General features: G+C 35.0%; 1 long non-coding RNA gene across 1 annotated transcript in view; it reads left to right on the plus strand.

The window, feature by feature from the left end:
* The window catches only part of LOC140509511 (uncharacterized), a 138364-nt gene that overhangs the window by 101178 nt on the left and 14210 nt on the right, over positions 1 to 22976 (plus strand). Inside the window, exon 3 of the long non-coding RNA XR_011968793.1 lies at positions 14243 to 14352. This is a non-coding gene — a long non-coding RNA (uncharacterized lncRNA). The remainder of the gene's footprint in view (positions 1 to 14242; positions 14353 to 22976) is intronic.

The following is a 22976-nucleotide window of genomic DNA, read 5'->3' on the forward strand; positions in this document are numbered from 1 at the left end:
TTTTTCTTCCTTTCTTCCATCATTCCTTCCCTTCTTCCTTCCTACCTTCCTTCCTTTCTGCACCCTTCCTTCTTTCATTCCTTTCTTTTCTTTTCTTTTTTATTTCCTTCCTCCTTCTTTCTTTCCTTCCTTCCTTCCTTTCTTCTTCCTCTTTGTCTTTCTTCCTTTCTTTGTGTTTTTTAATCTTCCTTCCTTCTTTCTTACCTTCCTTCTTTTCCCCTTCTTTTTTATCTTCCTTCCTTCCATTGTTCCTTCCTTCCTTCCTCTCTCCATCTTTCTTTCATTCTTTTCTTTTCCTTTTTTCCTTCTTTCCATCCTTCCTTCTTTTTTTCTTCCTTCCTTCCTTTTTTCTATCTTCCTTCCTTCTTTCCTATCTTCCTTCCTTTTCACTTCCTTTTTGTCTTCCTTCCTTCTATTTTTTCCTTCCTTCTATCATTCCTTCGTTCCTTCCTTCTTCTCTACATCCTTCCTTCTTTCCTTTCTTTCCTTTCTTTCTTTCTTCCTTCCTTCCTTCCTTCCTTCCTTCTTTCCTTCCTTCCTTCCTTCCTTCCTTCCTTCCTTCCTTCCTTCCTTCCTTCCTTCCTTCCTTCCTTCCTTCCTTCCTTCTTTCTTTCTTTCTTTCTTTCTTTCTTTCTTTCTTTCTTTCTTTCTTTTTCTTTCTTTCTTTCTTCCAGAATATACATATGTGCAACACAAAGACAACAAAGAAACAGTAACTCAGAGAGCTTACATTCTCTTGAGAAAAACAAAACATATATAGGTATATAAATATGTGTATGTAAAGCACATCTGAGTCATTTTAGGGAAGGGCAAAAAGACCTAGATTCTAGGGGATTTATGGAAGACCTCATAAACAAATGATCTCTGAAAGCTTCTAGGCAACTTAAAAGAAGGTATATTCCACTTATGGGAGATAGATTGATTATTTAAAAGGTGACAGAAGAAAGAGTGTATTATGCCAGTTCTGCAGTCCATTTGACTGGACCATACAGAGCAGCAAAGGAGGCAAAGTGAAAGAAGTCTAAAAAGGGAAACTGAATTAAGATTATGAATGGATATAAATGTCAAAAACAAGAGTTTGTATTTTATTCTAGGGAAAGAGCAAGGCAGTAATATTGTAATAAATGTATTTTAGGAATATTATACTCAGCTTTAATATCACTTGCTAAATTTACTGAATTCCTTTCACAATATTATTCACATTTCTCTTTTCTTTCCATCCTTTAAATTTCCCTGCTTAGGCTTTTATTAACACCTAATTTCATTATAGAAATAGTCTGATACCTCACATCCCTATCTCTACCCTCTTTACACAATCTACCATTGTCATGTTAATCTTTATCCTCCCCCCAAAAAAACCCCCAAGAAACCACAAACTGTCAGTCACCTCATTCCCTCAATTCAAAGTCTTTCTGTCTCTTCTCATTATTAGAGAGTCAAGTCCAGATAGCTTAGTCTGCCTTTAAGTCACTTTCATAAGCTAGCTTTGACCTACCTTTTCAACCTCCTCTTCACTACAGGAAATTCTATTCTGTGCCCAACATAGTCTACCTAATCTTCACCAAATAAATTATGTGTATTTCTGCATCTATGTCTTTCTTTACCAATCCTACCCAGTTTTCTAAGTATACTTGAGTTCTTTGTTCTCCATGAAAATTTGAATACTTTAGTTCACTACCATCTCTCTCTCTCTCTGTCAAATCATAGCATTTTATAATATATATGTATATATAATATCTCTTGTTTTAGCATATTGCTATTTAGCTAATTTTGTTTTCTTTTTACATATGTAGGTTTTGTCCTGCCAAATAGATTGCAGTTTCACTGTGGGAAGCGATTAGCTTATTTCTCTCCTCCTTAGCATTTCACATAGTCCTATGCATTCCACAGGAGATCATTAAAAAGTTGCCAAGTCAATGAATGAATAATGCCTGTTTGTGTTTAGACACATCATGAGCTGTGACTAGGTAATTCAGAATTAGGTTGTGGTTCCAAGAATCTAAATTATTGACTGTATTCTTTCTAGTTTTCACCCAGATGTTTCCCTGTGCATACACGAGTGAAATGTATAGTCCATCTGTTATTTTCAGTGATCTACAAGATTAACGCATAAGACTTATTCAACTAAAACTATTGCTGTTGATTTTGAAGAAGGTTGAAAATAAATATATTCTTTGCTGCAACGGCTTTTCCACTGCATGTAAACATAGCTTTGAATCTATGAATTAGCATTTGTTGAGTTTGTCCACTCTGTCAAGAATATCAGGCTTATCCCTAGAGATGCAGCTGCAAATTAAATCAAAGCATAGTGCATACTGTTATATACAGGTCAATTCCTATAATAATTAATGTTTATACAATACAAAGTCCTGGACTATCAAATGACTTCTAAACCAAAGTTACTAGCTAACTTATACTCAAAATTATATTCAGTATAATGAAATGATATATCATAACACTAGATGGAAGACGAAAGTTTGTCATAATGTATAGTGCTTAAGTGTATGACCTCTAAGATCCTTTGGAACTCACGTAGATTCTAAGATTTCTCTTTGCAGCTTAGTAGACTGGGATTATTATCAAGAACAATGCAATTTTTTTCATGTTTATTGCTCCAGTGCCAGGCACAGTGCCTTGTATATAGTAGGTACATAATAAATGCTTGCTTATTTAAATTTGTTGAACTTCCAATCAATAATTAGTTAGTTTCAAATTAATGGAGACATAGAAGCTCAACCAAGTGGCAGAGATTTCGTTCTAAGAGTATAATAGAGCTTTGTCCTATAACAACAACTTGTACTTGACAACACCTGCTATATGGAGAGTACCATGCTAGGTGCTAAGGGTGATACAAAATAACTAGAATATAAAATTGTCACTTTCACAAAGTTACCAGGATGTCATTCTTCAGAACTTCCTTTGTTGTACTCTTGGCTTACTCTATACTTACTATACTACATGAGTTCCACAATATTCTGATTTCTAGATTTCATCTAAATACAGTAAATGGTGCTAACTCTAGGCATGAACACTCTTTTAGAGTATAATGCTTTATTTTTGTACTTGTTCCCAGGGGAACTGCATAGAAAGTACTTTAATTAAATATGTTAATATTAAGAAGTTGAATAGTATTTATAGTCATGCACATGGCTTCTCATTGTTAGTTAACTGGCTAATTCTCTCCTTTGAGTCCAGCTGGATGCTAATAACTTCCTTGTTAAGGAGTGTGGGTAGTGGTGATGACAACCTTCTAAACTTGCCTTTCAGTTCTGGCTGCTACATTTTAAGAAAATCATTGATAAGTGGAGAATGCCCAGAAGAGGCCAACTAGGATGTTGAATGGCCTCATGTTCATTATATATGAGGAACATTAAGTATGGAAAATGGTGATGTTTTGCTTGGAGGAGGAAAGACAATGTGGAAAGGACAAAGCATTTTGAATCATCAAGTATATGAAGAGCTATATCCTACAAAAAGGATTATGTTCAATCTTTTCACTCTAGGTGGTGGAACTAGGACCAGTGGGTGGAACACAGAAGGATGATTTAAGACAAAGTTTATTGTGTGATTCTGGGCAATTCACAATCTCTGTTTCTTCATCTATAAAATGGGCATAATAATCCCACTTTAGGTAATTAGGTGGTGTAGTAGATAGAGTGCCAAGCCTGAAATCAGAAAGACATCTTTCTGGGTTCAAGTCTGGCTCCAGATACTTATCAGCTGTGTAACCCTGGTAAGGTCACCAAACTCAGTTGGCCAGTTTTTTCATCTATAAAATGAGCAAAAGGAAATGGCAAAACACTCCAGCATCTTTGCCAAGAAAGCCCCAAATGGGGTCAGACATGATTGAAAAAGAACTGAACAAAATAATATTTTAGAAGAACTTAGTTGAACTAGATGTCCACAGATCATTTTTAACTCTGAAATTCTGTGATTTCTGTACGTTTGAATTTAAGAGAGAAGCTTTATATTATTTTTCCTAGTCTAACAGAATTCTTTTGAGTTTCCATAAAATAGCTGAGAAACTATGCAGTGAATCAATCCATGGCTAGACTCACAGGCCCTTTCAGAACCATTAGGTCAGAAGAAAGGAAACACGAGAAGGAAAAAATATCTATTTATCTCAATGAGATTATGAGCTCAGTTCCTTTCCTTTGCATAGCAGAAAGTGGTTCAATGAAATAACAAGCAAGCAGGTTGTTGTTGTTGATGCTATTTACAAAAGCCACAAAGTTCCCAATTGGCAAAGTCTGTATTTGAACTCAATCCCTTTAAATCAAAACCCAGAACTTTTAACTGTCTCAACATACTACCTCAAATAGCATGTGTCATCTTGTCTTCTACAATTTTGCCTTATATTTTTTAGAAGATTCATTGATTTAAACAAATAAAAATAACTTTGACAAATGAATTGTCATTATTTTATTTACAAAGATATTTGTTAAAAGGATAAATTTCAGGGGGCTTGGAAGAAGTTTCATGTGCCAGGTGAGACTCTGAGTAGCCATACCCATCCAGCTTTGAAAACCCAGATGTTGAAGTTTCTCTCTCTGGTAACTATGTATGTATGTAATGGTCAGACAGTTGCATCTTTCTGTTATTGCTTATGGTATAATATTTAGACGCCCTTCCTGTTTCTCTTTTATTTCTCTGCTAGCATTTTCTCTTTTGGTACACAATTAAAGAAGATTGCTGACCCTTCAAAAATTGCTTTCATTTTACAAAAACAGACCTAAGGGGGGCGGAGCCAAGATGGCGGAGTAGAAAGATGAACATACACATTGCTCTGAACCCACAACCCATAGAATATCTGTATAAAGTAACTCACGGCGAGTTCTGGAGCAGTGAGGACACAGAACAGTGGAGTGAAGGAGATTTCTGTTCGAGAGGGTCCTGCAAACCTCTCACAAAAGGTCCATGGCACTGCAGACTCGGAGCCCAGCCCAGACCTGCCGCGGCCGTGGCACCTAGAGGAACAGATCCAAGCAGGCTTCAGGGACGGGATCTCCAGCGGCCTCACATGTCCCTCCACCGACAGGTGACGGGGGTCGGTGAGAGAGTCTCTTTGGCGGGTCGAGAGGGGAGTGGGGTGCCCCCATAACTCAGGCCCCCTCGGGAGGCAGAAGCTGAGAGGCAGCAGCAGACCAGGGCTCCCCAAGCAGGCAGGAGCCTGGATCCATTGTTGAAGGTCTGTGCATAAATCCCCTGAGGAAACTGAGCCTGAGAGGTGGCCCTGCCCCAACCTGAGCACCTAAACTTAATCTCACACTGAATAGCAGACCTGCCCCCGCCAAAAGCCTTGAGGCTGGAAGCAGCATTTGAATCTCAGACCCCAAACGCAGGCTGGGAGGATCAAGAGGTGAGGTGGGTGTGAGGAGAATATTCAGAGGTCAAGTCACTGGCTGGGAAAATGCCCAGAAAAGGGAAAAGAAATAATACTATAGAAGGTTACTTTCTTGGTGAACAGGCATTTTCCCCCTTCCTTTCTGATGAGGAAGAACAATGCTTACCATCAGGCAAAGACACAGAAGTCAAGGCTTCTGTGTCTCAGCCCACCCAATGGGCTCAGGCCATGGAAGAGCTCAAAAAGAATTTTGAAAATCAACTTAGAGAGGTGGAGGAAAAACTGGGAAGAGAAATGAGAGACATGAAGTCAAAGCATGAACAGCAGATCAGCACCCTGCTAAAGGAGACCCCAAAAAAATGTTGAAGAAAATAACACCTTGAAAAATAGGCTAACTCAATTGGCAAAAGAGGTTCAAAAAGCCAATGAGGAGAAGAATGCTTTCAAAAGCAGAATTAGCCAAATGGAAAAGGAGATTCAAAAGCTCACTGAAGAAAATAGTTCTTTCAAAATTAGAATGGCACAGATGGAGGCTAATGACTTTATGAGAAAGCAAGAAATCACAAAACAAAACCAAAAAAATGTAAAAATGAAAGATAATGTGAAATATCTCATTGGAAAAGCAACTGACCTGGAAAATAGATCCAGGAGAGACAATTTAAAAATTATGGGCTTACCTGAAAGCCATGATCAAAAAAAGAGCCTAGACATCATCTTTCATGAAATTATCAAGGAAAACTGCCCTGAGATTCTAGAACCAGAGGGCAAAATAAATACTCAAGGAATCCACAGAACACTGCCTGAAAGAGATCCAAAAAGAGAAACTCCTAGGAACATTGTGGCCAAATTCTAGAGTTTCCAGGTCAAGGAGAAAATATTGCAAGTAGCTAGAAAGAAACAATTCAAGTATTGTGGAAATACAATCAGGATAACACGAGATCTAGCAGCCTCTATATTAAGGGATAGAAGGGCATGGAATAGGATATTCCAGAAGTCAAAGGAACTAGGACTAAAACCAAGAATCACCTACCCAGCAAAACTGAGTATAATACTTCAGGGGAAAAATTGGTCTTTCAATGAAATAGAGGATTTTCAAGGATTCTTGATGAAAAGACCAGAGCTGAAAAAAAAATTTGACTTTCAAACACAAGAATGAAGAGAACCATGAAAAGGTGAACAGCAAAGAGAAGTCATAAGGGACTTACTAAAGTTGAACTGTTTACATTCCTACATGGAAAGACAATATTTGTAACTCTTGAAACTTTTCAGTATCTGGGTACTGGGTGGGATTACACACATGCACATGCACACACGCACACACCCATAGAGACAGAGTGCACAGAGTGAATTGAAGAGGATGAGATCATATCTTAAAAAAAAATGAAATCAAGCAGTGCGAGAGAGAGAAACATATTGGGAGGAGAAAGCGAGAAATTGAATGGGGCAAATTATCCCTCATAAAAGAGGCAAGCGAAACACTCATTAGTGGAGGGATAAAGAGGGGAGGTGAGAGAAAAACATGAAGTCTACTCTCATCACATTCCACTAAAGGAAAGAATAAAATGCACACTCATTTCAGTATGAAAACCTATCTTACAATACAGGAAAGTGGGGGATAAAAGGGGATAAGCAGGGTGGGGGGCATGATAGAAGGGAGGGAATGGGGAGGAGGGAGCAATTTGAGGTCGACACTCATGGGGAAGGATAGGATCAAAAGATAATAGGAGTAATGGGGGACAGGATAGGATGGAGGGAAATATAGTTAGTCCTATACAACACAACTATTATGGAAGTCATTTGCAAAACTACACAGATTTGGCCTATACTGAATTGCTTGCCTTCCAAAGGGAAGGGGTGGAGAGGGAGGGAGGTAAAGAAGTTGGAACTCAAAGTGTTAGGATCAACTGTCGAGTAATGTTCTTGCCACTAGGAAATAAGAAATACAGGTAAGGGGGTATAGAAAGCTATCTGGCCCTACAGGACAAAAGAGAAGATGGAGACAAGGGCAGAGAGGGATGATAGAAGAGAGAGCAGATTGGTCATAGGGGCAATTAGAATGCTTGGTGTTGGGGGGGGGTAGGGGATAAAAGGGGAGAAAATTTGTAACCCAAAACTTTGTGAAAATGAATGTTAAAAGTTAAATAAATAAATAAATAGATAGATAGATAGATAGATAGATAGATAGATAGATAGATAGATAGATAGATAGATAAATAAATAAATAAATAAATAAATAAATGAAAAGAAAATAGTTTCAAAAAAAGAGAAAGAAATAAAGATCAACTTTAATTTTTGAAAAAAATAAAAAAAAAACAGATCTAAGACCCTGTGCTAGCAGGCCATCCTGGATGTATCAGGGAGATTACTGCTACAACTAGTTGTAAAAATTCTTTTCCTGGTTTTCAGCTTCCCTCCTAGTCTTAGTTGCGTTGGCTTTGTACAAAACTTTTCGATATAATGTAATCAAAATTATCCATTTTGCATTTCATAATATTCTCTATCTCTTTTTCAGTCAGAAATTGCCCCATATTCCATAAATCTGGCAAATAAACTATTCCTTTTACCCCTAAAAAAGGGATAAATTGCAGTGTGAACTATTTGATCTCAAATTACAAATGTTTGAAATAGTAATAGGAACAAGAAGAATTTGCTCCTCTGATGTCTGGATGCTGGTGAATCTCACTTTCACTGGCCTCATATCTGGTAGTCAAGTACATGGGAAAGAGAAAGAGAAATAAACAAAATTGGAATAAAGATAACTAGATGTGTTCTTTCCTCTATAAGCATTTACACATCTAAGTGTTTAATAAATATTTGTTGATTGAAAATATAGTCTTTGCCATCAAGGACATTGCCGGAAAAAATTGACTTTAGACAACCTAAAATCTGATACTAGTGCGCTGGCAAAAATATGTAGATGAGACTGTAGTTTCATGTATATGAGCACTTGTTTTTCCAGTAGTATTTATAATCGCCTAATGTCTTTTGATTTTCTGTTACTTTCATTCATTTCTTTCCACAAATATTCAGGGGATCCATCCAGTGCACTTGAGGTCTTTCTCTGAGACTTTTGTTTGTTTTTAACTAACACAAAGATACTAAATATTTTAATCTCTTTTTCTTAGTACCTGAGTGATCAACTTTTCCCCCTAGAAGTATCTTTTAGATGATTTCTTTTCACAAAGTCATCAATGGTGTTATGTTGTACAATGGTACCTATTATACATCTTTAGTTGATTTTTACTACTTATAATAAGGCATAGGCATATAATAATCATCTTAGGCATAAACTGGCTACTACATTTGTCAAAAACCTATGGATTTTTATTTCTTTTCTGGGTGGTAAGAGGGGACCATGTAAGATTGAATTCTAAGGTGAAATTTTCTGTTAAGCAACATTTAAAAAAAAATCTCTCCTGGGAAAGAGGAAGAGATGCAGGGAGAGTGACTTAGAAAGAGTGACTGATGTCAGAAATGAAAGCAGCAGAAAAGGCAATTTATGGAAGATTGCTCAAAGTTTTGCAGTAGCCCAGCTTCCCTCCCTAGATTGCCATTTGCATTAAAAAAAAATCCAATAATGAGTGAATAGATTTTGACTTCTTAGAAGCCTTTGGGAAAATGGTTAATTCTACTTTTTGTTTTTCCCTTAATTTTATGGACAGCTGCAATAGGTGTTATGATTCATTATTGTGTTTCTGTTACTTTGAATTCTATTAAATTACTATTTATATTTTAACATAATGGCTTTCCAGATGAAGATAAGACAATTTAATTGCCTAACATTTGTCCTAATGTTATTACTAAAAGAGTTTCATAAATGGAAGAGGGAGGTGAAGAGTGAATACTTATTTATACCAATTCACCTGGCTTGGAGATTATCCTCCCAGAATGAATATTAACAGATTGTCCTGGAACTCAGAATATTTTACAAATTTTATTTAATAATTTATATTAAATTTTGTTGCTTTCTAGAGAAAATTCTCATGAGCTAATCTCATTATTTCAAAGTGGAGAAGGCCCTCAGCAACATTTGGACTTTCTCCATCTTCTATAGTAAAGGAAGATTGCGGGGATTGGAAGCAGACACCTCAAAAGAAGGTCACAACATTATCCAATCTCAATGAGTGAATACAGGTGGAGGAAGGAAATCAGTTCTCCACACTCCCCCTAACAAAAGATTAAAAGTTCTTCTCATTCAACCTGCCCTTCACAGTGAAAGCTGTTGAGCATCAAATAAAGGAATATAACCTTGGTATGATGTTGCCAATTACCATTCCCCCATAACATTTGCTTCAAAATGGAAAGCAGATCATTCAAAATTTATTGATAATTATCAAAATTGCATGGATCCTCAAATATAAACAACATGCGTCTGGCTGGGGCTTCAATAAACCCTCCAAATCAATGAGCCTTCCTTTAGCATGTCAAAAGAAAGGACAATAATAGATAAACTCAGACTTCCTTAGCTGTGCTTTAGCCAAAACTTTATATCTCCTATTCTAGCTTCTCAACACTTTTGAAAGAAACTAAAGCATCATTTCTTTCTGATAGCTATTTAAGCATTAGAGAAAGCAATGGCTGGTATAGGGGAATGGGGAAGGCAAAGCTCTTTGAAGTGGTAAGATTGTTAATAACTTTCTAGATGTAAATAACAAAATAGAGTAAGTTTCGTGTTCCCATAAACACACTTCAAAAGCATTGCTTTAGAAATTATGAAGGAAATTAAAATGGACTTCATCCATTTATATATATATATATATATATATATATATATTCACTGACCTTCTTCTGAGTTGACAGTTGCAAAGGATAAACAAAAATAAGTTCCAAAACATTTCTTTGTTTCAAATGCAAGAAGTAGTTTTCAGAATTTAAACTGTATGGCAAGTATTATGGAAACAGATGGATAAAACAGTGGGTGGATATGAATTGAAAATTGTATTAGATTATCCTAAGTAATACCATCTGACATCCAGTTAAGGAACTGCTATAAAATTCATTTTCTCTATATATCCATCTGACATCTATTGGTAACATAAGAAGTTGGCATATTGAACGTGGATAATTTCTTTGAGATTCTGCCAGTGTTGTAGTATTTTGTTTTGTATCGTAACCTAACTTGAAGATGGCAACCATGTGTTTCTAAAAGGGTTACACAGGTCACCAACTTGAGTTGCTGGTGACCCCAGAGCCTTCTACTTGGTTGGTGCTCATATTATGTCTCATCATCCTGTGTGCAAGATTATTCCAGGAACAGAGATCAATTCATAAAAGAAATTGCTAAATATTTTATATATTTTGCAATTGATCAACTAAACTTAGGAGTTATTTTATCTTCACTGTTAATCTTTGATTGGATTATAGTACACTCCATATTCTTTTCTACCTTCTGTTAAAAGTGAAATTATTTGTGAAATGCCTAGCACAGTGTCTGACAGCTAATGGTCACTTAATAAGCCTTCTGTTGCTTCTACCCTTCTTTATTTCATCTCCTCTTCCCTTTTGTATGCCATGCTAGTCTACAGTTCAGGATGATATTTTTAAAAATTCAATTGTAGGTGGTATGTTATGATGTTTAGTCCATGATGTTTCAGATCTCTTCCTCTGTTACCACTTCTGGTATTTGCTTTTGGCTTTCATATTTGTCTCCTCTTACACTTATAGAAAGGAACCTCATATCTCTGTCTTTATTGTTGTTCTTATAACTCCTAGCTATCCTTCTCGTCATAATTTTCTTTTCCAATTTTTTGGGCCAATTGATTTTTATTACTGATGCTTTCTTTAGTAGCTGTATTTATTTATCTTACCTATATTTCCATTAGATGGAATTTTTGCAAAACAAAGAATCTGATAATTTTCTTCATAGGAATACTATAAATTCCTCTTTTAAAATATATTTTCCCTTTGATGTTTGGGCTTGGGTTTCAAGTTATGTCACTTTTGGTTGCATCTTGAGCTCCTTTATTTTTCAGAACACATTATTCCTTTCCCTCCTTTGGATCTTGATAGGTGCAGGATAATCTTGTGTTATTCAAATTTTACTTACATTTGAAAACTTTTTTCCTGGTTGCCTGTAGAACTAGTTTACAAAATAATTTTGTTGTCATTTATGTTGTTGCCATTGTTGTTATTTTCCTTGATCCTTTGTCATTTTATTTATTATGTTCAGAAGCTACAGACAGTTTTATTGTATTATTTCTTACATTTTGCTCTTCAGGTTTTTTGACTTCTCATTTTCTTCTGGGAGATGTGTTTAATTTTACCCTAGGCATATGACCTTTATAATATATGTTTTACTTGTACATGTATGGGGTCGTCAGGGAGGACCAACACATCTTGCGTGAGGGTTTGCCAAGCACTTTTCATGGCTACTTATCCTCTTTTGGTGTCCACCTGTCATCCAATTCTCACCTATGGCTCCAAAAAATGGTGTAGTATGCACAGAAATCACACCCCAGTAAGAGCATCTCTGCAGATGGGCTAAACCAGACTGAGGGTAGTCAACATGCCTCAAAAATCTCAGTGAGTTAGGGGAATGTCTATCACAAGCATAAGAAGACTTCCCCCAATAGGATGGACAAATGAGAACAATCTGTTCCAACAGGTGGCTGAAGTGGGTATTGTGAAATACTTAGAGCATGATCAAACATCAAAGACACGAAGACCATCCACTGCCTACCAGGCTATTGTGAATCATCCTAATTTTAGTCTTACCACTGGACTTCAATGACTCTGGAAGAGACAGTGAGGATGATGATTTCGCATAACTCTGCCTAAGTGAAATGGAATTCACTTTTAAGTTAAGACATCACTCTGTGCTGGCAGTGATCCCCTTCAAAAGGGAAGGCAAACAAGAATGTCTCACCAGGTTTTTATTCATTTCCCTTTGTCTTGCAAAATTTTCATACATATTTCTACTTCTTTAGATGATCTTGGAGGAGTAGCTATAGTAGAAGTAACTTTAGGAAGAGCTAACATTTGTATAGTACTTTAAGGTTTGCAGTGTACCTGACAAATATTATTTAATTTTATCCCCAAAACAATCCTGGGAATTAGTTGTTTTTATTATCTCCATTTTACAGATAAGGAAACTAAGGTAGAAAAAGGTTATGTAACTTGCCCATGGTGTTACTGGTAGTAAGTGCCTGAGGCTGGATTTGACTTTTTTTTTTTTGTTTAACTCTAGGTCCCATGCTATTCCTGCTTGGCTTATATTCTCTTCTGTTATTTATGTCATCTCTGTTATTTTATCTGATTATATGCAAGGTATTTTATTGAATTTTATTTCTGATTTTCTTCATCTTGAAAACTTCAGTATTTTAAGATTTTTTTCTACACATTCTCCTCTTCATCATTCTCTGAATCCTTCCCTTTTGATGGAGGTTTTCCTGGAGACTAGACCTGAAAATTGACTAAGCTTCTTTCCATGCTGATAAACTAACTTTTCATCAACCTCAATCTATGTACCAAGTGACTTTTGGAAGAATAGGATGGGCCACAGTTGGATCTCAATCTGCCCGACTTTCTTTTTCAGGCTTCTAGATAGTGCTGTGGATAGAGTGCTGGGACTAAAGTCATAAACACTCATAAGTTCAAATGAAGCTTCAGACACTTACTAGCTGTGTGATGCTGGTCGAGTCACTTCACTCTGTTTGCCACCATTTCCTTACTTGTAAAAAGACCTGGAGAAGGAGATGGCAAAACACTCTAGTATCTTTGTAAAGAAAATCCCAAGCAGAATCACAAAGAGTTGGACATGACAAAAAAAAAAACAACAGAACAAGAACAAAATAAAAATCCCCACAAGTGTTGGTATTTGTTTTTCAGTTTTCTGCCTGAGCATGATTGCAGTACAGTGTGATTCCATATTTCTCTCCTATGGAGAGAAACCTTTAGGCTTTTAGCTTTCTGCAGGGTAGAGGTTGAATAGGGACTATGTTGAGTTCTGTTATAAGCAGATAGATGGACTTGTTCAGCTCAAAAAAAAAAAAATAATAACATGGTGGCCAGTGGAGGAAGGGTTCTGAATGACTGCATTAGGAATTGGGAATCAACCTTCACTATTTCTAGTTCAACAGGTTGTTATCTCAATAGCATTCCTAGAGTCTCAGACTATGGAGACAGCTGAAATTGTTATTTGTTCATTTGTTATTTTTTGTCTTGTATATAATAACTATTTTGTGGGAGGTTTGAGAGGTTGTGGGTATCAGAAAACATACTTATCCCTTCATTGTTTTTGTCATAGTATCTATAAGCACTGGAGGAACATGGAAAATTTTTTAAAAAGATACTATCTCCCCTTTCCTTGATTTATTACTGTTTGTTGATTTTATATATTAAATCACAAGCTGTGCTGATAAAAAAAGTGATAATGTTAATAGGAATGGAGAGATAATTGAGAACTAGGAATAAATCTCAATTTCACTTGGACAATTCTTCTTTATTCTTTTTTTTTAAAAATAAACAATTGTGAATAATATTTTAGTAGTTAAATGGGACATAAAGCAATGTTAGAAAACATGCAATTCATAGTTTTAGTTTATTGTTTATAGCTTTAGTTATGGCCCATACCAATCATTTGGAAATTAATTAGATATTCCTACTTCCAAGCATGATTTCTGCCTGAAGAGAGGCAGACTATCCAACTTCCCCATGTTCACTCCAACAAAAATATACAATTTAAGCCAGATTATTTACTGATCAATCTATACAGTGAGAAATTGGACTAAATTACTTCCTCTACTTCTATCTCAGGAATGTACATAAATCACCCAGAATCTCCACAGCACATCAGGCTGGAAAAGTTCGCCTTAACACTATAATGCTCCAATTCATCAACTAAAGCTATAGAGATGAATGAATAAAATAAAATATTGACTATTTTTTTTTTAATTGCAGAACTAAAGATATTTCCAAAAGAGAAAAAAAAAAAAAAACTATGTGCATAACAACTCCAAGTAGAAATATCCATATCCATGGAAGGAAAAGATGCTTTCCACAAGGTCTATGTGAGTACTTAAATATAATTAAATCAGTAATATTGTAAAAATTGAAATAAAAATTCTGGAAGAAAGGATTGAAAAAGCCAGTAAATAGCTTGTAAAAGAAAGTGGTAAACCTTACCCAAAGAATGGACTCTCTGAAAACTCAAATACATAAAAAGAACTCAATGACTCCATGAGAAAGTTAGATATATTAGAACAAATCAAAAGACTGAAAAAAAAAGTCTGAAGAAAATGTAACATATCTCATATCAAAAACAACTGACCTAGAAATTTAAAAATCATCAGATTCCTTAAAACTATGGCTTGGAAGAAAAAAAGTTTTTGATATTTCAAGAAATCACAAATGAGAACTACCTGGAACCACAGAGTGCAGTGAAGGTAGGATGAATGATGTTCTGGAAAAAAAAAAAAAGGTACAAAAGGAAAAGTCAAAAAATATCATGATCAAAATTCAGGGCACATAAGAAAAAGGAAAATATATACATATATGTGTGTATGTATTTATATATTATATATATATATATACGTATATATATATATATATATATATATATAATTTCTTATTTATGCTGTATGCATATTTTGCAAGTAATCTCTGGCCTTGAGTTCCTTGAGTGAAGAGTTTGTCTTTTGCCTTTCCTTGTGCCCCCACACTAAACACAAGGGTCTTAATAAATGTTTATTTACTAACATACTGAAGAAGTAAGCATAATACTATAGGAAACAAACAAATAAGCAAAAGATTTTTATTGGAATAGAGAACTTTCAAGAATTTCTGATGAAAAGAATGGAGCTGAATAGAACTTTGAAATGCAAATGCAAGATTTAGAGAAATCTATAAAAGTAATACAAAATTAACAATTGTGTTAAAAAAGGGAAGGGAAGCACATGGGAAAAATTAAGTGCATAGAAAAGGAAAATAATTAGAAGTTCAGCAGGAAGCACAAGCAAGCAAGAAATAAGTAAAATTCATTACATACTTTTTTTAAACATGCAGTATGAATTGCACATTTACAATTTCTTATAATCCTCTTTTTGTGTTCTGCTATGAATATGCAAATGAAGTTTTTTGGTGTTCATGTTTGGAATTTTAAAAAAAATCAGTTGTTGCCTGTTGTTATCTTTTATGCTTTAACTATTTTTTCTTATTTAATATTTCATGTATTTAAGTTCATAATCTTGAACTTGAACTAGATTGCAAATTTATTGAAATCAGGGATTGTGTGGAGTTTGCATTTCCCCCATAGAAAAGACACAAATAGAATACAATACTTTGCATGCCTTCAGAATTCAATATTTTTTTGGCTCATTGCAAACTTTATTTGAGAACCATTTAACATTTCCAAGATTCACTTATTTTGGCTTCCCAGTACATGAAAAGAAGAAAACAAAATCTGTTATTCTCCTCTATTCATTTCTTCACATAGCCATTGTGAACGATTAAATGTGGAAGAAACTTAGTAGGAAGCAATTCCTTGAATGGCCTACTCTCAACTTTTTTTTTTTACTATTCCTTGAGTAGTTATGACGCAATGAAACTGAGTGTGCCTAGTTCTTTAAAACTCTCTATCCTTATTTTATCTATCATTTTTTATTCCCTCTGATGCTTTCTCTAAACCACACCTTTTCCAAAAAAAATAATGTTCTCTTTGTCCTAAGGAGTTCTGCAACACCACCAATTTGTGCTTTCATAAAATAGAAATAATGGACAAATATTTGTTCAGTACTGACTGGATGCCACACAATGAAACAGACACTGGGAGCGATATAACATGAGATATGAGTTCTGATGTAAGCAGTGCTATACTCACTAATACAATAAAAAAATGCTTTAGGGATTCAAAAACAGTAGGGAGTAATGTAAGCTGACATGTTAAACATTTCCTTTGCTTTAGCTTAGATCGTAAACTGATGTTCTTCCCATTCTTAAAAAAAGGTTAAAAAGTTATTTTATGCATAAAGTAATATTTTCCAGGTCCCATAGTTTTGATCTGTTAAATACCTCTTGCATTTATTCTTCTAGCAATCTTTGTTCCATGTACTAACTTCATTTTGAGCTTTTTTACCTAGTTTCTTGGAAAGCTTTAGATTGTTTTCTTTTTTTTCTTGAAAGTTTATTTTTACTTTTTTTCTGAATTGAGTTCATTCTAAGTAGTTTTCTTTTTTATTTATTTTATTTTGAGGATACTGAACTTTCTCTCTACATAGGTTCACATTCCCTGAAATTGCCTTTTATTAGTGAACATAGCTAGGGTTATAATTTGCAAATGAATTTGAAAACCTTTTCTCATGGCAATGCCTGGTCTGCAAATCAACTGAGACCACAGTGCTGGATTCTAAAACTAATTTGGTATGAAGTACTAGTTCTTTACTAACTTACAGATATTTCTGGAGACATATTCATTGAAGTAAGGAAAACATAGTGTTTTTACTGCCTCATGGAGAAATACTGATATTAATGTGATTCATTTCAGTAGGAACAAGTATTATTCATGTATGATTTGGGAATTTTTCTACCTTTTTTCCGCTTTAAAAAAAATCTTAAACCACTGCATGAGAGGTTGAAATACACTAGATGAAGATTTTAAGGGAGAAAGCGAACAAATTAGTTCCAATTTAATAAAATGCCATCTTCCACTTGAATTAAATTAGAAGAAAATCTTTCATTTCCTCCAATCAACAGGTACAATTTGGGAGTTAACTCACAAAGAAGACTTTGTTTGACAGGCAGTCAAGTGAGGTGCTTTGTTATAACCACATATGCCATGAGAAGTCATCATTCTTTATATCTCCCAACCACTGGTTTGTTTATACTGAAACTAACAGTTCACGAAGCTGCTTTGTGACAAGAGTTTTAAAAATATATGTCAAAACTGTCAACCCACTCCAAGTCCTAAGTAAATAGAATGTGTGGCCTATCTGTCCCTGAAAGAAGTCTTTTAATTCTTTGTGTTTAAAGGAGGTAAAGCTCCAGAGATATTGAGTGAGATATAAACAGATGACATCTCATTATATCTTACTTGCTCATAGGGTTACTTTATTTTAAGAAAGTCTTGTATAAATCTAGACTTTCAAAGTAATTTAGATATTCAATAAAGAATATCTTGACCTTATAAAAGGATTCACCATAAACCTCATTTAAATAGCAAACTCTTCCCAGACTTTAATATAATTCTAGTTACAAAAATGCTATGTACATACAATTTTGGGGGGAGGCAGTACGTATATTACATGTTGAATCTTTCTTTGGTGATATTGGGGTAAAAAAAATCTTCACTCAAAAATCATTTACAGTGTATTAAGTGTCATAGAAGGTCAACGAGGCTGTACAGTAGATGGAGTACTTGGCCTGCAGTGAGGAAGACTCATCTTCCTGAGTTCAAATCGGGCCTCAGACTCTTCCTAGCTACGTTGTCCTGGACAAGTCACTAAACAATTTTGGCTTCAGCATCCTCATCTGTAAAATGAGCTGGAGAAGGAAATGGCAAACTACTCCAGTATCTTTGCCAAGAAAACCCCAAATGGGCTCATGAAAAGTTGGACATGAATGAAATGACTAAACAATAACAACTATCATAGACAACCATGGTTTTGCCACAAAGTCTCAACATCTGGGAAAGTAAATGTTTCCTCCCAGTAAACAACTGCCATTCCTTGACCCAATTTTATAATTTGTTTTTCTGGCCAGCATCATCATTCTGTCCCACCCCAAAATTAATATACAATAGGTAAACACAATAATTTTTGTTATAATTTTGCTTTAAGATAATATGGCAATTAAAAAAAAAAACTGACACAGGATTCAAAGACTTGATTCTAATATCTCTTTAGCTATTTAATACCTTCGTATCCTTGAGCAGTAATTTATCCTCATTGGATCTCATGGTCTTCATTGTTTAATGAGTAAGGACATATTATCTTCTGAGTTCCCTTCCTGCTTATTCTATACCTCTGATCCTTGTAGTTCCTTAAAAATGTAAGAGAATTCTCAAATGACTTTTTTTTTTTTTTTTACCTAGGACTACCTTAGTCCTATCCAAATCTCTTAATTTCTGAAGCCCACTCTTTGAACTGGCCTGCTGTAAAAATATGATATATAATAATACAAACATAGCTTTGGGACAATATTTTCCTAGGGTTATTTTGGTGACAAGTACAGAAAAACTTTACAACAAGGAATTTCGATATGGTCCTCAAGACTTATATGTGTGTTTATAACAGAAATACATGGAACTGAAACAAAAAAACATGTAAACAAACAGCTGGTGTTTTGCTATGTGGCACCACATACCCATTTTGGCTGAATTTTTCAGGAGAAAAACCAGTTTGGGCATTTTCCTGTTGGATATTTAAAAATAATTCTCCTTTCAAAACTTAATTTGAGCAGAGCCAAAGAGAGATTTAACTATGAGGTAAAATAAAGACAGTCAGATAAAGCTCTTTAGATAGTTGCTATATCTTTCATTCTACTTCGAGGTCACTTCAATGGGAAAGTAGGTTAGCTTGTGGAAACTGTGCTTTTACTGTCCCAATATGACAGGGGTTTTGTTCAGGTAAGACACTCAACTAACTACCTTCTATATATCCTTTTAACTCTGAGTACATGATTTTTTAACTCTGTGTCTCCATACTCTTGGCTATTTGGGGACACTCAAACTACAATCATTTTTACTTCATATAGTTGGAAACATACAGTAAAATAAGATCTCAGCTCCTTCATGCAACTTGCTAAAACTATAGGCCAGTAGGCAACATGCTTTTTTAAGGGTTTAATAAGTTCCAGATATATTGGTAAGTCCTGGGGATACTAATGGAAGTGAAAGGAAATACAGTACCTACTCTAAATGAATTACATTTTAATGGGGATAATCAAACATTTAAGGGAGTTGAAAAGGATGAGGAAAGCTACCCAAGAAATATGTATTACCAGTTCAAGGAAGGGAATGAAGGATGGCTGTTCTAGACCTCTCCTTGGAAAGGAGGCCCTGAGAGAAATGCACCAAAGAGAGTAGAGGGCAAGAGAGGCAGATGATGTTTCAGAGTGAGAAGGCCCCAGGTTTAAAGGTAGACAAGGCATGTTGTTGTCATCTAAAGAGACAGAAGCAGAGCCAGGAAGGGAATGTTATAGATTAACTGCCTTTCCTTAGCGGAAGAGGAGTTTCTATAGTAATGAAATCATATATCTGGGCAAAAAAAACAAAACAAAACAAAACAACTATCTAACATATAGAAATGATAATTATCATTATTACGACATATGAGTGGTAGCTGGGCATAGTTGATAGAGAGCTGATGTTGAAATAAGAAAAAAAAAACTGGTTCAAGTCCCATTTTTAACAAGGTGTGTATGTAAGTGGGGGTATATACATACACATTCTCTCTCTCTCTCTGTCTCTCTCTCTCTCTCTTTCTCTCTCTCTCTCTCTCTCTCTCAAATGTATGTAGGTATGTAAACATATATACACATATATTTGTATGTATACATACATATATGCATGTACACATTAAACATACACACACACAATGTACAGAGTTATTTGATCCTGTCTTCCCAAATTGAATCTGAGCTACTTAAATACAAATACCATGTTTCTGCTTTTCTTACTATCCCTAGAACATAACAAAATTCTTTGCACATATTTGAGCTTATTAACCTGTTGTTGATCAAGTGACTAACAATGATATATTTCTGTATGAAATAAAAAATATCAAAAAATCTATAGTGAGTTAATCATTAAACATTTATTAAGCACCTACCTTGTGCCAGGCACTGTGTTAAGCATAAGGGATAGACATAAAAAAGGCAAAAACCAGTCTCTGCTCTCCAGGAGCTCGCAGTCTAATGAGAGAGACAGCAGGCCTACAAATATGCACAAAGAAGAAATATTAAAGAAAATGGAGATAATCCATAGAGGGAAGCCACTAGCATCAAGGGAACTGGGAAAGGCTTCTTGTAGAAGACAGAATCCCAGCTGGAACTTGAAGAAATGCAGGAAAGCCAATAGTGAGAGATAAGGAGGGAGAAAATTCAAACAATGGAGGATAATCTGTAAAAATGTCAAAATCACTTGATGAAGAGTGTTCTGTGAGTTACAGCAAGGTCAATTTCATTAGAAAGGTGTATGTATCCTCTCTAATAGTTATGGGCAACACTGGAGAGATTTAAGGCAGGGAGAAATCTCAACCAGCAGGTTACTGCAATAATCCAGACATAAGATCATCAGTGTGTGGTAAGGAGTGTAAGGAATTCTTTATTTCTAGGCAACAAAGAGTATAATTGTAGAAAAGCCACTGACCTAAATTAGTGGAATTCATTTTTCTCACCTTGGAATTCCTTATGCCAATGACTTTAGAAATACAGTCCCTACCCCACCCTATTATTAAATATAAGGTACTATTTTATTTTTTTCTTAGACATATTAGTCTAAGTATAATAAGTATATTATTATCTAATATCATGTAACTACATATAATATTATATAATGTTTTATTTTTTCTTAGACATCAATCTAAATATAAAAAGTATATTATTATACAATATATAATTATATAATAAATATATTAGCAGTATGAGTTTTGTGTAATCTTTAGCTTTAGCTAACCTTTTTTTTAATGCCAGGGGTTCATGTCTGATGACTTTTCACTGTGCTTAGATACTTATGATCAATTAGCATTTCAACTTTGTAAACATCTGTGTATATAAATAAAGCATAGATGCTGACTATGTACAACATCTGTGCACTTTAAAAAAATCTATTTTTGGAAACAAGTTCAAAATATTTGGAAAAGAACTACAAATATCTTCACAACAAAAAATGAGATAGAAAGAAATAAAAATGAACACTTTAAGTAAAGGATTTCTGATGATGTAATTCAGAAAGTCATAGCACCAAGTCAAGAATTTTGGCGGGCAATATTTTTCAGGAAATGGATCAAATTTAAGTTCTTCCAGGAGAGAGAAATCACACTGTCTCTACATTTCACAAATTTCCAACATGTTTAGGATAATGCCCCATGAATGTTCATAAAATATAACATCTATGAAGAAAGTCTAAAATATATATAAAACTTGTAGCTTCTTAAGGACAATAGGGTTTTCCTCTTTTTGATCTGTAATTTGAAGTCGCATATCTTTTCCTGTTTAAGCAAGGGGTGGATTTAATAATCTAATAGGTCTTTTTCAGGTCTATCTATAATCTATCATAAAATATTCAAAGCTATAAGGAGACATGAAGTATGGGAATAGAGAATATGCTGTTATGATTGATGACCCAATTCTCCAAATTATTTATTAGAAGAACTTAACCCAAGTCTTCAACCATGTCCAGTCATCATTCAACTTTGTCATATAGCCTGACACGTAAAAATGCCTACATTTACATTCTTCATTAGAAACCTAAATCTCATTGTAGAAAAAGGAGTATGTCCATAGCTTTCAACCTATAACTGAATGCACTGCCTCAATGAGGACTTTGATCTTCTGTGTGCCTGTCTGTATTTTAAATATAGTTAAGTAACAAAATGAAATCTTTAGGCTAAAGCAGGTGGCTGATACACACTTGAAATACATAGCACTTATGCCTTTGATATCTTTTAAATCCATGTAAATGAGAAAAAGGGATTCAAGTCAACAAACATATATTAACTGCCTACCCTGTCTAAGACATGTAGCAGTGAGTAAGGGGGTAGAGACTAAAGACAAAAAAGGGAAAGATTCACAGCCTATCGAGAAAGTATCCTTCCTCCCTTTGTAACTAAATGAGAGATACATTTACATAATGTTTCAAGGTTTACAAAACAAAACAAAACAAAACAAAAACAAAAAACTTTCATTTTCAGGGTAGAGCATTTACTGTAAAACACTTTTTACTGGGGACACACCTCCTCTTCCAGACTGGTACTCCTTCCTTGTTCTTTTTCTGGAGCCCCTCAGGTTTGTTATATATTTACTGGATTTCCAGTACACATGTTAAACTAAATATGTCCAAAAAAACAACTTATCTTCCCTCCTAAGATGTTCCTATTACTTTGCAGGACAGGGCCACAACCTCCTCCCATCCCCTTAGTCTCACAACCTAAAAGTTATCCTAGACTGCTCAAAATCTTTTACCAGACCCCTTCTCCACACACATACACACACACAAACACATACACAAACACACATATAAACACACAAACACATACACGCTGTTTCCAGAGACTGTTGGTTTATTTTTGCCTCTTTTTATTTTTTTACCTCTTTTCTCCTCCTTCACTGCCACACCTGGTAGAGTGCCACATTGCCTCATGCCTTCATTAACGTTACAGCCTGCAAGTGGATCTGCTAACTCAAATCTCTCTTCACTCCAATTCAGCCACCAAAGTGATTTTCCTAAAGCACAAGTCTGACGATGTCATTGCCTTATTCAATTAACTCCAGTGCCTTCCTAACCTCTGCTTGGAGGTCGTCTCATGTAAGGATTAGATGCATCTCTATTCACAGATATATCTTATCCCTTTGGTTATATGACTGTATATTGACATTTCTAGTAATTATGATCCCCTTTTTTCTCTCACTGTTCTAACAGCAAAGACCCCGACATACACAGGAGGGGCTGTTGTATAGTTTATTACGTCTATTTTTTCTA

Source organism: Notamacropus eugenii, chromosome 6 (genome assembly GCF_028372415.1).
Source record: "Notamacropus eugenii isolate mMacEug1 chromosome 6, mMacEug1.pri_v2, whole genome shotgun sequence".
Lineage (NCBI taxonomy): Eukaryota > Metazoa > Chordata > Mammalia > Diprotodontia > Macropodidae > Notamacropus > Notamacropus eugenii.